The sequence below is a fragment of the Microcaecilia unicolor genome, chromosome 1 (assembly GCF_901765095.1).
Source record: "Microcaecilia unicolor chromosome 1, aMicUni1.1, whole genome shotgun sequence".
NCBI classification, from domain to species: Eukaryota; Metazoa; Chordata; class Amphibia; order Gymnophiona; family Siphonopidae; genus Microcaecilia; species Microcaecilia unicolor.
The window spans coordinates 436,877,326-436,893,320 of record NC_044031.1 but is presented as its reverse complement, the minus strand read 5'-3'; positions in this window follow the sequence as shown (position 1 = coordinate 436,893,320).

Here is a 15,995-nt window from a genome sequence, read left to right as displayed (position 1 = left end):
CTCCAATGTTTTTCAACCTCTTCCTTTCACCTTTTCGTACACTATTTCAATCACTAAAACTCACCCCCTATGTCTATGCTGATTACACACTTGATCTGTTAGATCCTGCCCACATTAATTGCATAGAGAATAAATCAATTCAAGCCTGCAACTGGCTTACTAACAAAAAATAGTTCGGAACCCTGACAAATCAAAGCTTCTTCTGTTCACAAACAAGCCTTCTGCATCACTCTCTATCCCAATACAACTACATTCTATCTCAGTTCCCCTAGTACAGACCATCAAAATACTTGGAATTATCATCAATGCAGACTTCTCATTCATTCCTCAAATGTCATCAGTTGTCAAGCATTCTTTTTTCAAACTACTTACCATTTGTTCCATTAGACCTCTTCTCCACCCCCCAGCCATTAATATTCTCATTCACTCACTGGTGATTAGTCAACTTGACTAGTGCAACTCCCTTTACAAAGGGCTTCGAATGAAAGTTCTCTGCTGCCTTTAGCTAGTCCAAAATACCGCAATTAAATGTATAACTGGTCATACCGAAAATTGATCATGTTACCCCACTCCTCAAAAACGCACATTGGCTTCCTCTTTCACATAACCTATAAATTGTTACTGCTTGTTTACAAAACCATTACCTCAAATGAACCAGTCTATGTATCTCATCTGCTTATGCCATACTGTCCTTCTTATACTGTTTGTTCAGAAGAACAAAACTGGTTCGTAATTCCATCTTTTCGTGAAATCTGTTATAATACCGCACACCAGTCCATTTTTTTCAGTTCAAGGCCCAGAACTCTGGAATAACTTACCAACACACTTAAGCCTCTCATCTTCCTTACCCACATTTAAAGCTAATTTTAAAATATTTTTATTTCAAGATGCCTTTAATTAGCATAGCCTAGAATCTCTTATGTGCTGTGGACTGGTAGCTCCTTGGAAATCACTGATCCATCTCCCTTCGTACATTCCCTTTTCCACATTCCTTTCACTATTGTAGTTCATCCCCATACCTCATGCTCATGTTTTGTACTGCACTACCTTCCTCATTACTATTTTTAAGCCGCTCAGACATTGATATTTTATGGGCAGGGCATAAACCCCTAATAAACTTGGAAACTTGGATTTATTGCAGGTTAAAAAGGACTAGCATGGGGCATGCTAATATAATTTATATTGTAGTGTCAGGGGGTGTGTTGGGGACAGACAGTAGGTATGTTCTGTGCTAATCAGTTAGTAGCTACATTGTCACACACTAACTGATTAGCATGTGGTTAGCATGTGAACCCTTACTGCCTAGAAAATAGGTGTCTTTAAGTGCTCACATCCTAATGACCATGAACTAATGGGGGAAAATAGCTCATGGCCATCAATAGGAATAATGGAAAATGGGGCCATTTTACCGATGCGCTAAAAGTGGCCTCAGCACACATGAAAGACCTGCACTGGGGACAGCGCTGGACACTTTTTAGCATTGCTTTGCAAAACAGCCCTTTAGTAAAAGGACCCTTGGGTTATGTGTAGCATTGACCTGTCTTAGACATTGTGACTAAAATGTTCTATATCAATAGTTTGCTATTTCTTTTCTTGTTTTTTTAATATATATTTATATTCATGCTATCGGGTTTATTCGGGGATTTCTTATCTTCTGCTCACAGGACATCTATGGGCTATTATGGGTAAATTGCATTTGGTATAATATATTTCTACATTTTTTTCCATTCTATATATTTATTATTTGAGGATTTATCCAGATCTCATATGCTTGCTGCATTCATATTATTATTTTAAATGCATAATTAAAAAACATGTAAACACTAGCGTAAAGTAAACAAACACACAACAAATAAAGGGCTCCTTTTACAAAGCTGCACTAGCGATTCTGGTGTGGCAAATGCAACAAAGCCCATTCAGTTCGTATGGGCTTTGTCACATTTACCGTGCTAGAATCGCTAGCGCAGCTTTCTAAAAGGAGCCCAAAGCTAATAACATAAACTTAAAATCTAATTAAACAGCAGTGTCTTGTCCTCACTGAGTGACATTCTTCTCTTATGAATGTCTGTTCAAATACTATGCAGGTGTTAATTTGTTTCTAAAAGTCAGATATTGGCCTTCTGATTGACTGTCTGTTGGCACTAAATTCTATAGACAAGGGCTAAAGTAAACAAAAGCTGAATGGCAAGTCTTTTTTCATTTTATCCCGGATAATGAAATTGTTCATTAACTTGTAAAACACTGACTTCCCTGTATAGATTCATGTAATCTTAATTGTTTGCATATTTGGGTACCATTTTAGAAATATAAACTATATCTTTATGGATCTTTTTTTATTTACATATTTTACCACAAATCAGCAATCTGTGCATCCTATTTGTATATGTAAACTTGCAGTTTAGAAGTCAAACTACAGTTTTATTTTGACAACAGTTTTAAAATACATACATAAGGGAACAAATATCTGTGAAAATAGATTTTTTAAAAATTCTACCAAAACAATGATTATAAATTATAAATGTTTCAGTCATTAACTTAATAAGATCCCTGTGCCTAAATATCTTACAAGGCATTCCTGAATCCAGAACTACCTGGCTGGAGCAAGCAGCAGTTCAACAAATTATTGGTCTCAATGCAACACCAGGTTTGGATGCCCAGTGTACAGAGTCTTGGAGGCTCAAGCTCATTTTCAAAGCACTTAGCCTCCCAAAGTTCCATAGAAACCTATGGAACTTAGCCTCCCAAAGTGCTTTAAAAATATGCCTAAGGGTGCCACAAACCCCGGCTTTTATTTTCTTCTGAGCTTCTTCCTTCTCCAGGTGCCGCAGCAAGTAAGGTTTAGTAAATAATTCACTCCCAGTGTTGAGAATAATCCTACACAGCTAGAGTGAAGTATTGATAAATGTGTTTGCAACTGTGACCTGGGGAAGAATCTTAATATAAATTAAAGAAGAAATCTGAAGGATGAGCTGTTATTCCTCCTGCCACAAGGAGAAGCAGGTTACTGGATTGTTGGGGCACTGAAGAAGGGAGATGCTGAGCTGATCTGGGTAGAAAAAGAAGAGAATGATGCTCGACTGTTGGTATTGGGAAAGGTGAGAGGGAAAATGATGGCCTACTGGTGTAGGGGAGGAAGAGATGCTAGATTGTGAAGGAAAGTGGAGAGGGAAATACTGAAGTGTTAGGGATGAGAAAAGGAAGAAAATAAATGATGGACTATTGGATGGTTGGAAGAGGGAACATGCTGAATTTTGGGGGATTAGGAAATGGGAAAGGGGAGATACTGGACTGTTGGTGGTAGAAAGAGGAAATAGAAAATGCTGGGTTGCTGGGCCTAGAGAAAGAGAAGAAAGATGCTGGACTCTTGGGGTATCATAGAAGAGAAGTTCTAGACTGAGAAGGAGTAGAAAAGGGCATTGCTGAACTGTGGGGGAGGAATGGGAAAAGAAAGATTCTAGAATCTTGGGGGTGGGGGGTGGGAGATAGGACTTGCTAGACTGTTGGAGAGTAGGAAAAGAGAGGGTGAAATACTTGACAGAGAGGGAAAATGCAAAATGTTGGGGACACTATTGGAGGGGGTGGGATGGGAGAAACAAGAATGTTAGGGTATATGCAAAGGAAGCAGGGTGATCCTGGGCTGTTGGATTGTTCATCATTTCTACTAGGTACAGACACACATTCTATCAGATAAAACTGAGAAGGTAATTTACCTGAATTAGCAGTCCAAAACCTAAAGGCATTTATAGTTTTTTTTCACTTTAAGGAAGATGGTAGTAGAAACAAGATTGGGCCACTTAATTCAGGTTTAAACTACAGTATCTGTCCCAGCAGAAAAATATTTTATATATTTTATGGTATTCAAAAAAGAACAAATTTTGTCCTATCCTGGACCTCAGAGATGCCAATTTTTCACCTTACATTCTATACTTTTGTATTGAAACTTCGTGGCTCAGTTCTGTTGCAGTGAGAAGAATTTCTCACATCCCTGGATCTGAGTTATATCTATACATTTCACTCAAGTACATTCACCAGAATTACTAGGTGTTTGATTCTGGTATTTTATTGCCAATACCAGACAATGTTGTTCAAATTGGTCCCAGCATCTAGAACTTTCATCAAAGTGAGAATGGTTGTTGATTCCTTCCTTTGAAAGGAATGTGTGTTCTCTCACTGAATTGTGGAGGGATATGAAAGGAAAATTTTTTTTTCTGGATCTGCAAGTACCCAATAGAATCAGGTTTCTGGTGGCTGCACATATCTGTATCTGGTCCTCTAAAATCTTCAGGACCTTTTTCACTGCAAAAGAAAGAGCATTAGTTCATCTCTCCTGAAAAGCCTCAGCAATTCCCCTTCTATGGACACCGTTATTGCTTTTAACTCCTAACCCTTATTCATTTGTTCAGTACCCATATTTTATCATTCCCACCTTAGTAATTCCTTTATCTCTTATTTGTCCTGTTTGTCTGTCCTAATCAGATTGTAAGCTCTATTGAGCAGGGTCTGTCCATGTTCAAGTGTACAGCACTGCGTACATCTAGTAGCGCTATAGAAATGATAAGTAGTAGTAGTAGTATTGCTTCCTTGATTATCCACAGCTTTCTGTAGTGGTCATGTACTTTTCTTCCTGACCAGTAGGGCCACAAGAAGGCAGCAGGATCATCATGAGCATGCTTTGCACTGGATGTATCCTGATCTTCATGACTAATGATTCCTAATTTGAAGCATTGATTGTTTTCTTTTTTTTTCCATTTGGGATCTTTCACCAAGGTAGTAGAAGGTCCTGGCTGCTGCCATATCAAGCAATAAGCCTACTGTATCTTCAAACAAAATTTGAAAAAAATGCTTTTGAAAAGTTTACTGACATTCCATGGGGCCTTTAGCTCCTGCAATTGCCCCATCATATTGCAAGTTCCTGGAAGAATCCCTCCCACATTGTGGGAAGGAGACATCTCTGCTGCTATGCTTGTGCCTACTTCCAGATTTTTGATGGACTCTTCTATCTGTTCCAATTCTGCTGCTTGTTGCTCTCTGAGTTGTAGGTCACCTTTGAGTCAATAAGCCTATCATGGTGAAAGTAAAAGGAGTTAGTGCATGAACTCTAATAATGGCCTCCTCATATCATACAATGCTTCCATTGCATTTGACATACATTTTTCCAGACACCAGTACTTGGCTGAAAGGTGTGGAAGTTTCTGAAGGGCACTGCTTTTCTAGTTTCCTGACACTCCTGTAGCTTTTTTTTTTTTTTTTTAGTACATATGGTAGAAATGCCAGACACTTGTAAAGTCATATGGTCAAAGAATCTCAATACTGTAATGTGAAGCAAGGCCTCATAGGTCTGATTCCCCAGTAATAAAGGGAGGATTAGTCAACTACCAGGTTCTTGCCTACAGTCCCCTTGACCCTGGTCCTAAGTTTCACTATGGAAAGAATCCACAAGAGTTTCTGCCACATGAGTTCTTCTTCCTTGCTACACCAGTTCAAATCTCTGTTCCTCTCCTAGAAACAGAGAACACTGATTTCTGGCCTGCACTTGCCTTTACACAGAAGAATAGCAGTTTTGATCTGTTTCCATCTGCTACCAGAAAGGACATAATCTACTCATCTTCACTGATCTAGCAAGGATTAAAAGGAATATACATCATTTTATTTTATTTAAAGCATTTATATCCCATATTTTCCCACTGGTTGTAGGCTCAATGTGACTTACAAAAGCATATCAGGACTACAGTACTAATAGTATATTTAAACAGTACAAACAGTAAATTAAAGATTGGCATTATATTAAACAACAGAATAGTAAAGAAAATAGGTTTAAGTGTCACTGGATTATTTGAAACCAAAGAAATTGATCATATTAAGTTGCATCTGGAGAGTAGACCTTTTTGAATAGGATGGACTTTAATAATTTTCTAAACTTTAGATAGTTCTGGGTTGATTTAACTAAATTGGGCAAGACATTCCACAGTCGAGTACCCAAAAAAGGAAAGTTGGAGGCATATGTAGATTTGTATTTAAGGCCAAAACAATCCGGATAGTGTAGATTTAAATAAAATCGGGAGGAATTAGATCTGTTTCTGGGTGGTAAGTCAACTAATTCTAGCATGTATTCTGGAACTATGTCATAGATGATCTTGTGAATCATGGTGCAGACCTTGAAGGCAACTCATTCTTTGATGGGAAGCCAGTGCAATTTTTCCCGAAGGGACTTGGCATAAGCTTATGGATATATTTTGAGACTGAACAGTTATATTATATTTTTATTGGTACAATAACTTCAAAGAGCGAAACCTGACATCTGGTTTGAGCAGTTAAACCCCAAGGGAGAGGGGATGGGATTTGATACACTGCCTTTCTGTGGTTACAATCAAATCAGTTTATATAATATATACAGACACTTATTTTGTTCCAGGGGCAATGGAGGTTTATGTGACTTGCCCAGAGTCACAAGGATCTGTAGTGGGAATTGAACCCTGGTTTGCAGATATCTGTACTAACCATTAGACTACTCCTCCACTCCACATATATGGTTTAAGTTACAGCAGCCTTTTTACTCTCCTGAATTAAAATGCATAGCTAAGTGACTAATAACTGAAAATTGCCTATAAACCACAGATCCCCTAATTCTATAAACTAGCACACCTGAATTTATGCTTAACATGAAAATTTGTGTGCACAGTTTATAGAATAAGGTCAGTTGCATGTATAACTTAATTTAATAATTGTTAGATTTAACAGCTAATTATTGGCTTAAATTGGAGTTAGTTGGCACCAATTAACAACTGCACACCCAACTGCCCTTAGTCACTATTCTAAGAAAAGAATTCTATCACATACAAGTTGTAGAGAAGCATGGATGTGGGAAGGGCATGGGTAGGTCAGGGGCATGCCTCTGAATTCAATGCACAGGTTATAGAATAGGAGTTCAACGCCTACCTGCCAAGAGTTAGGCATGATTGCTTACACTACCCTTTGACATATCATAAGTTAATCACAAAAATGCCACCTTACTCTAGTATTCTATAATGGCAGTTTCATACAGAACTGCCATTATAGCATTTGTGCTTAGGACATTATACTGTAAAGGTTATGTTCCTAAATTTATGCTCCTAAATAATGAACAGAATATATTTTGGAGCATAGAGTATGCTTGGCATTTAGGAGCATAAATTATGCTCATAAATTTATGAGCATAAATTTCAGGAGTGTAAATTTAGGAGCATAACCTTTATAGAATAAGGCCCTTAGGGGGAGATTCTATATATGGCGCCTAAAAAATCAGCGTGGAAATCAGTGCAAACTAAGCATATTCTATAAGCTGCACCTAGATTTAGACACAGTATATAGAATACGTTTAGTTGATATCTCAGCGTCTAAAACTATGCATCTCCATTTATACCAACAAAAATGTGGCATAAATGTCAGCATGTAGATTTAGGTACACTGGATCATATTCTATAACTACGTGCGTAAATATCAGAACGTCTATGAAACACCCATTTTCCCACCCATAACCATGCCCCTTTTTGCCTGCATGCATTAGAAGTTAGGCACACTGTATTACAGAATGTGCTTAGCGAGTTGTGCATGTAAATTCTAATTATTGCCAATTAGTGTTCATCATTGCTTGTTAAGTGCTGTTATCAATGCTGATTAGCTTGTTAAGCCAATTAAGTTATGCGTGTTGTTATAGAATATGCTTGGATGTCGGTAAGGATTTCTAGGTGTGCTACATTGATCCCGGGGATTAATGCATATCATCCTGGTGCCTAAGTTTTGGTGCTCTTTCTTGAATTTACCCCAGAGTTAGGTGGAACATCCATGCTCCATCCCACTGCTATCCAGAGAGCATTGGAGCAGTCCGTAAGGATTTTCTGCACCATTATCTGTATAGTGATGCTGAAAATTCATAGATAGGCTGCCAAAAAATGTGTTATTCTAAAAGTCATGCTTAAAAATAGGTGCAGTTTATAGAATAGCATTTACACCCGGGAATCACACCTAACTTTAGGCATGACCATTTACACCACCTGAAACATGGTGCAAATGTGCACGTCTAAATTAGGCATATATTCCCCCTCATTCTATAACAACACACGTGTTGCAACCCTACCTTGTTCTTCTGACGGTGGCCATATTGGAGGATCATCTGGGCAGCAACCATCTTTGGAAGATCATCTGAGAGGCGGCCATCTTGGCAGGATCATCTGAGAGCAGCCATCTTAGGTAGCTCGTAGGGCAGCCATCTTGAGCATCTTTAGGGTGTGCCCTATGAGATCTCTTGCCTCTCAGCTGAAACCGGGATCCTCTGATTGGAGGCCTATTTAAGAACTGGCTGGTGCCACCATCTTTGCTTCAGCTTCTATCTTGGTAGAGGTTGATGCTCTCATACATGCGTTCCAGTGACTGACTTTTCTACTTGCCTAGAACCTCGGATTGAACCTGACTATTCTCTGTTTGCTGCCTGCCAAGAACCTCGGATTGACCCTGACTATTCTCTGTTTGCTGCCTGCCAAGACCCTAGGTTTGACCCTGACTATTCTCTGTTTGCTGCCTGCCAAGACCCTCAGTTTGACCCTGACTATTCTCTGTTTGCTGCCTGCCAAGACCCTCGGATTGACCTGGTCCATTCCTTGTTCGCTGTCAGCCTGGTCCTGTGGAGTGTTTCATCCCTCACTGCTCTTTCCGCTTCCGCCTCCCATGGCCGGTGGTCGTGTGACCTCAATCGTATCTAGAAGTCCTGGTGGCCACCTGCACCTGGGAGCTCAACTCCTGGGGAACGGTGGTCGCTCCCAGGTGAAGCCTGGGATTGTTCGGCTGCCCGATCGAGTGCGGCGTCTCCACATTCCACTGTGCTCAGTCGGAGCACAAGGGCTCACTATCAAAATCCTGACAACACATAAATGTAAGGAATGTCCTATTCCACCCATGATCTTACCATTTCCATGCCCCCTTTTTTAACTTGTGCGTAAAATAAATATAATTAGTGCCAATAATTGTTTGTTAAAAAGCCAATTATTGGTGCTAATTAGCTCATTATTTAAATTGTGCATATGATTTTTGGTGACTTTTGTAGAATTAGGGGGTTTGAACTTACACTTTAAACTGTCAGTGCAAATAACTTAAGGGGTTCTTTTACTAAGGTGCGCCGAAAGGTGGCCTGCGGTGGTGTAGACACATGTATTGGATACTCGCAGGTTCATTTTTCAGTGCATCTGCAAAAAAGACCTTTTTTTGGCTGAAAATGGACGTGCAGCGAAATGAAAATTGGTGTGTGTCCATTTTGGGCCAGAGCCCTTACTGCCACCCATTCACTTCGCAATAAGGTTTTATGCGTTAACCAGGTGATAATCATCAGTGCGTGTACAATACTGATTACCACCTGGGGTGGAAATTTTCCAGTGCACGTGATAGTGGGTGCGTGTAAAAAATGAAATTACCGCCCAGTCCACATGGTAGCCGGGCGGAAGCTCCGAATTGGTGCATGATGGACACGCATAGATGCCTACATAGCTTAGTAAAAGGGCCCCTTAATTATTCATTAAGGGATCCTTTTACAAAGACACACTAAAAGCACTACTTCTGGGCCCTGTTTACTAAGTGCTATAGACGTGCTAGTGTTTTTAGCGTGCACTAATGCTACAGACACCCATATATTCCTATGGGTGTCTCTAGCATTAGCACACACTAAAAATGATAGTGCACCTTAGTAAACAAGGCCCCTAGTGTGTGATTGTCCATGCGCTCATGCCACCTCTTAGCTTCTCTGCATAAATGCCAAAATTATATTTACAGTAAATAGGACCAATTTTACATTTGCAGGGATTCACAACCCAAATTAGAAAAATCCTAATGCTGAGTGAGAGATCAAATGGAATGTCTTGGACCTCTACCCTGAAGAAGTGGAAACTTGACCATGTCAGCAGAGGTTCCAGTTTTTCTAAGCTAAGTGGCTTTTGATGTTTTGATAAAAGACTGCAAAATAATTATTCATAAAATTTAAAAACTTAAGCATTGGGATCAATGAGGATTATGCAGTGCTGTATAAGATATTATTGGAATGCACTATCTGTGCTGTGAAATCTGAAGATCCCTTTTTAGTTCTTAAGAATGTATGTGATTAGTGGTGACATATTTTATATGATGTGGTTGCTGGGATTATTTTTAAAATTCTATTTACAGCATTAATAGCAAGGCGCTAAGTTCCAAATTAGCACCTGACCGTTTACCATGTGAACCCTTACCATCTCTTATTTACTTGGTGATAAGGGCTCACACTCTAACCCCATGGTAATTGAGCAGTGTGCAGCCATGTGGCCGCACTGCAGATTACCGCCAGGAATGCCCTCCTGTGGTAGAAAATAGAAAATGATTTTCTACTGTGGGAAACTGAGTATACCAACTTTAGAACTACCTCCGGGCTCCTGCCCTACCCTGGAGGTAGGGCCAATTTAGCGTGCACTATTTGTGCGGTAACCCTACGCACCTTTGTAAAAGTGCCCCTAAACAACCAAAGTAATACATTTGAAATCAGGGGCTGATTTAGAGTGGGCCATAGGTAGACTTAAAGTTATCCAGAAGGTAGCAATATTCAGCATTTACTTCAGAAATGTATCCTTTTAAGTCTGAGTACGGATATATTTATTTAAAATGATTTTATGCATCCTACAGGGATAAAGTTACACTGAGGATTTATCTGTATAACTATATATATCTGTTCTTAGCAATCCAATTTAAACAGGCAGCATCACTGGTATTTGCTGGAAAGAGACTTGTTAGGCCCGTTGTGCTTACAAGATTTGGTGAGAGCTAGTCTGCCCTCATGTCTTCATCTTAACAATATTTTGTTCTCTACTCAACAAGCTTTACAACAACTAGACTCTAAACTTCAGATACCAAAAGGTATTAATAAATGCTGGCAACTATACAATAATACCTCATTGCAGATTGATGGCAAAAGCCTTTGGGTGATGTAATGGACCAAGCTGCCTTTTACTCTTATTCACAGTTGCAACGTCAGTTTGAATAACCTTTTCAGTATAGTTACAAGTGGTCTCAACTTCAGCATTTGCTTCATCGGTCTATGCTTGATCTATTTCAGTTGCACGAGGTACCTAGCATCTTTAGTTCTGGTGCATACATTCATAGTATCAGTCATGAAGCATCCTGCTGGTACAAGCTTTTGATGACTTTTCAATTGAACAATTACATGGATCAGAGTTTGTGTGATCTTTGGTGTTGAGAGATACATGTGCTTATTGGGCTCATTGTAAAAAGAGAAACATCCAAATTGTTATTTTCAAAACCAATTTTTAGACCTTTTTCTATGAAATCCATCAGAAGTGTGTTCAAATCACAAGGAGGCATGTCAGGGGTGTATTAAGGGTGGATCTGGGCGTTCCTAACACAGACATTTTTCAGCCATAAAAGAACAGAACAAAACCGTCCAAGACTAATACTATGACGTTTTGAGCTAGACCTGTTTTTATTTATTTATTTATTTATTTGTTGCATTTGTATCCCACATTTTCCCACCTATTTGCAGGCTCAATGTGGCTTACAATTTTTCCGTCATGACTTATGTCATTTCAGAATACATATACAATTGGTAATATATATAGAACATGAATGCTAAATGAACAGTCGGGTAAAAAAGGGAAAATATACAAATGGTATCACATATTGAACATGGATTGCATATTAAAATTAAACAATACGGTATAGGAAGAGAGTAATCCTATTGTTTAGTATATGATGGTGAATTACAGTTCCAATTATAAGTCATTATGGTATGTCATATTAAAGAGATGTGTCTTCAGTGCCTTACGGAAGTTAATTATAACGAATAAGGCACAAAAAAGGTGCCCTAAGTGACCACTGGAGGCAATCAGGGATCAGGGGTAACTTCCCCTTACTCCCTCAGTGGTCAATAACTCCCTCCCACCCCCAAACAAATGCCAACCTCAGATGTTATATTCAGGTCCATTAGAACAGCATGCAGGTCCCTGGAATAGTCTAGTGGTGGGTGCAGTGCACTGCAGACAGGTGGACCCTGCTCCATACCTCTCCCTACCTGTTACACTTGTGGAGGAAACTGTGAGCCCTCCAAAATTCACCAGAAATCCACTGTACCCACATATAGGTGCCCCCTTCACCCGTAAGGGTTATGGTAGTGGTGTACAGTTGGGGGTAATGGGGTTTGGGGGGCTCAGTAGACAAGATAAGGGAGCAATGATGAGATGTGTATCTGGGTGCATTTTATGAAGTCCACTGCAGTGCCCTCTAGGGTGCCCTATTGCTTTCCTGGGATGTCAGGGGGACCTGTGTACTAAAAGTGCTAGCGCCTCCTACATCCCAATGGCTTGATTTTGTGCTTTTTTCACTTGGATATTTTTGTTTGAAAATGGACCAAAAAACAAAATGTCCAAATCACAAAACCTTCTATTTTTGAAAACAAAAGATAGACATTTTATTTTTTTGAAATTGACCTTCTTTTCTATTCAGATTTTGGACGTTTTTTTGCAAAACGTCCAAAGTCGGACCTAGATGTCATATCAAAAATACCCCTCCATATCACTTAGGCATTGGTCTTGGTTCTGGACTCAGTGAATACACTGCTGTGCAGGTCTGCCGAGAGGGGGGGACAGGGGGGACAATATTCCCCGGGCCCAGGCCTCCGGGGGGGGGGCTGGCGCCGCCGCCGCAGTCCGACCCACCCTCTGTCGCTCCCTGGCATTGAACTTAAGTGCCTCACGTTCGAAAGTGCAGCAAGCAGCGGCAGACCACTCCTTCCTTCTGTGTACCGTCCTCACCTGATGTAACTTCCGCGAGGGCGGGGCACAGAAGGAAGGAGTGGTCTGCCGCTGCTTGTTGCTGCGCTTTCAAAGGTGAGGCGCTTAAGGTCAGTGCAGAGGGCCCGGGGGTGGAGAGAGGGCCCGGTGGCGGGTGGAAGGGGGTCCCCGGGGGCGGCCTTGTCCCAGTCTCTCGGCGGCCCTGCTTCTGTGCCTCTGTGTCCTTACATCAGTCCCTCTACGATGTTGCTAAGAGGGTGCTTTGGATGCCTAACAGACTATTTAAAGTGGACTCTATGCTCTTGAACCTTTGCTGTTCTTGTGGTCAGACCACAGACACACTCAATCATTTTCTTTTCTTTTGTCTACTGATGTGCATTCCTTTGACTTATGCAGGTGTTCTGTTCCAAATTTTTTTTAATTGCAGTTGTATTTACTGATGATCAGACTACTACTATTTCTATTTTGACTGCTATTGCGATCCAAACTATAGTTCAAAACTGGAAACCCCTGCTCAGCTTAATGTGCATATGTGGTGGAATACAGTGTGCCTTATCAGCAAATTTGAAGTGAATATAGTGGAAAAACACAATGCCCAATTATGATTGCTGTTCTTGATTTATCTTTATATTTGTGTGAACTTGTTTATATACTGGTTGAGCAGTTGTTGTTTTTCTATGCTAATGTGGTTTTTCTGTGTTAGATGTGGGTGGGTAGGGTGGGGTGGGGGAATGCTCTGTTCTGTTTTAAGATTCTCTGTACTTCTTCGCCTTTGCCTTTTTCATATGATTTTATTCATGATGGGGTGTATTCTCTTTGGTATGTTGTTGTTTTTTTTTTTTTATTTAAATAAAGTGAACTTTAAAAAAAGAATGAAAAGGAGGAACAACAGCTAACATGGGTTGAGCCACACGTTAGATACTGGTGTGCACCCATGCTATCCTCTAACACACATTAAATCAGAAGAGTGAGGCAAAAATTCTTGCTAGCTGTTAAACACATTGAGTGGATGACACAGGGATAGACTACTACTACTACTACTTATCATTTTTATAGTGCTACTAGACATAAGCAGCGCTGTACACTTGAACATGAAGAGACAGTTCCTGCTCAACAGAGCTTACAATCTAATTAGGACAGACAAACAGGACAAACAAGAGATAAGGGAATATTAAAGTGAGGATGATAAAATAAGGGTACTGAACAAGTGAATAAGGGTTAGGAGTTAAAAGCAGCATCAAAAAGGTGGGCTTTTAGCTTAGATTTGAAGACGGCCAGAGATGGAGCTTGACATACTGGCTCAGGAAGTCTATTCCAGGCATATGGTGCAGCAAGATAAAAGGAATGGATTCTGGAGTTAGTAGTGGAGGAGAAGGGTGCAGATAAGAGAGATTTACCCAGTGAACGGAGTTCCCAGGGAGGAATGTAGGAAGAGATGAGAGTGGAGAAGTACTGAGGAGCTGCAGAGGCATGGCTGATGGTGACAGCTAACACATGGGTTAGGTAGTGTGGCCACATCCTTTAGGTCAAGGACTCCCATTCCACCATTCCTGTATCCAGTCTTTAATGTCATCAATACCAATCCCTTCACCCCCTGATCTGATCCCTGATGTCACAATACACATCCCCCTACACCCTATCCAAACCTTGTCAGATTTCTCCCACCCCATTGATATGATCCCTGATGTCAGCAAAATATATATCTCCCCAACCTGATCCCTCCCCTGATCCAGACTCCCATATCAACCCCACCCATTCAGTCTTATCCCCCTAAAATACCCCTCACACCCAATCCAAAACCCTAAAGCCCTTCTCCTGAACAGGAAGTATAAAAGTAGCCTTGGACCCTTCTCAGAAAGATACCTAGATACCCTTGAGAACCTTTTGGACTTACCCTGAGGCCATCCTTGGTAGACTAATGGGATGGGGTAGGAGCGGTCCCCATCAAAATAGCTACCATGACCCCTAGCAGTAACTGTGCAGTACTACTGCTGGGGACATCCGTCCATATAGACACAGTGAGTGGAATAAAAATAACCTGCCCATTTTACCTCTTAACATGAGTTACTGTGCACCTGTTTTAGTCAGATATTCAGTACGCATGCAGAAATGTATTGAAAACAATAAAAATACATTGTCTATATAGATAGACAAAAAGAGGTATTTCTTTTTACAAATGCTCTAATTTTTGAAGCTGCAAAGCCAATGATTATATTTCAAAACATAATGTGGAAGAAACTATTAAGAACAATCAAAATGGGATGGATGGCCATATTAAGTAAAAATTTGCTTCAGGGGACCATCCAATAAAGATATCTCACCAGTAATGTTCTATGTATGACTTTTATGCCATATATATATTAATTTATCTGTCATCATCTGTGCTTCGACTTTTCAGTTTGTAAAAAAAAAGTCTAATTCTCCTAAAGAATCAGCCACTTGAGAGTTATTTTGAATAAATTGAGTTTTCTTGGGTGAATGGCAGACTGATGCTGTGTTAGGTTAGGATCTACCATTTTGATTCATTTGAATAATATATGGTAAAATATATTACATTGTCTATTGTCATAATGTAAATATTGTTCGTACAATTTACATTTGTTGGGTCAAATTCTTGTGACGTTATAGTAGAGTGTAATAACTGTAATCCCGGTAGCAAACCTTCAGGGGTGGTAGGCTCCCTTTAGCAGTCCACAAACAAAGTCCTTCCAGACAACACAGCTTTTAGTTCCAAACAGTTTATTTCCCCTCCTCCACAAACTCTCAGTTCAAGGGGTTAAAGTCCCATTCAGTTTCCAAAATAAAGCAACAAGAAAAAACTTCCCTTTAAATCCAAGTTCTCCCCCAGTTCAACAGCCTGGGTTTCAGTTTTAAAAGTCTTTCCGCTTGGGTGGTTGCAGAATGGCAGTACACGGCCCACAACACAGCTAATTGACTCCTGTGACCACCCACGCCTTCAGTCCCTGCAACTCTGCCCCAAAGTACAATTACAGTCCATGTCAACTGGCTCCTCCAAACCTGGTGTGTTGGTCTCTCCAGCCTCTCCTTCCTCCAAACACTCCATTAACTCTGCCTCTCTGCTAGGCTGTTGGTTGGAGACCTCCTCCCCCTCCCAGGTGGAAGGAATCTTGTACTGATTTCTAACCCAAGGGTATTGAGCTTTGTCATCCCTGCTCCCCCTTCTGGCCCTCGCCTGCCATAGCA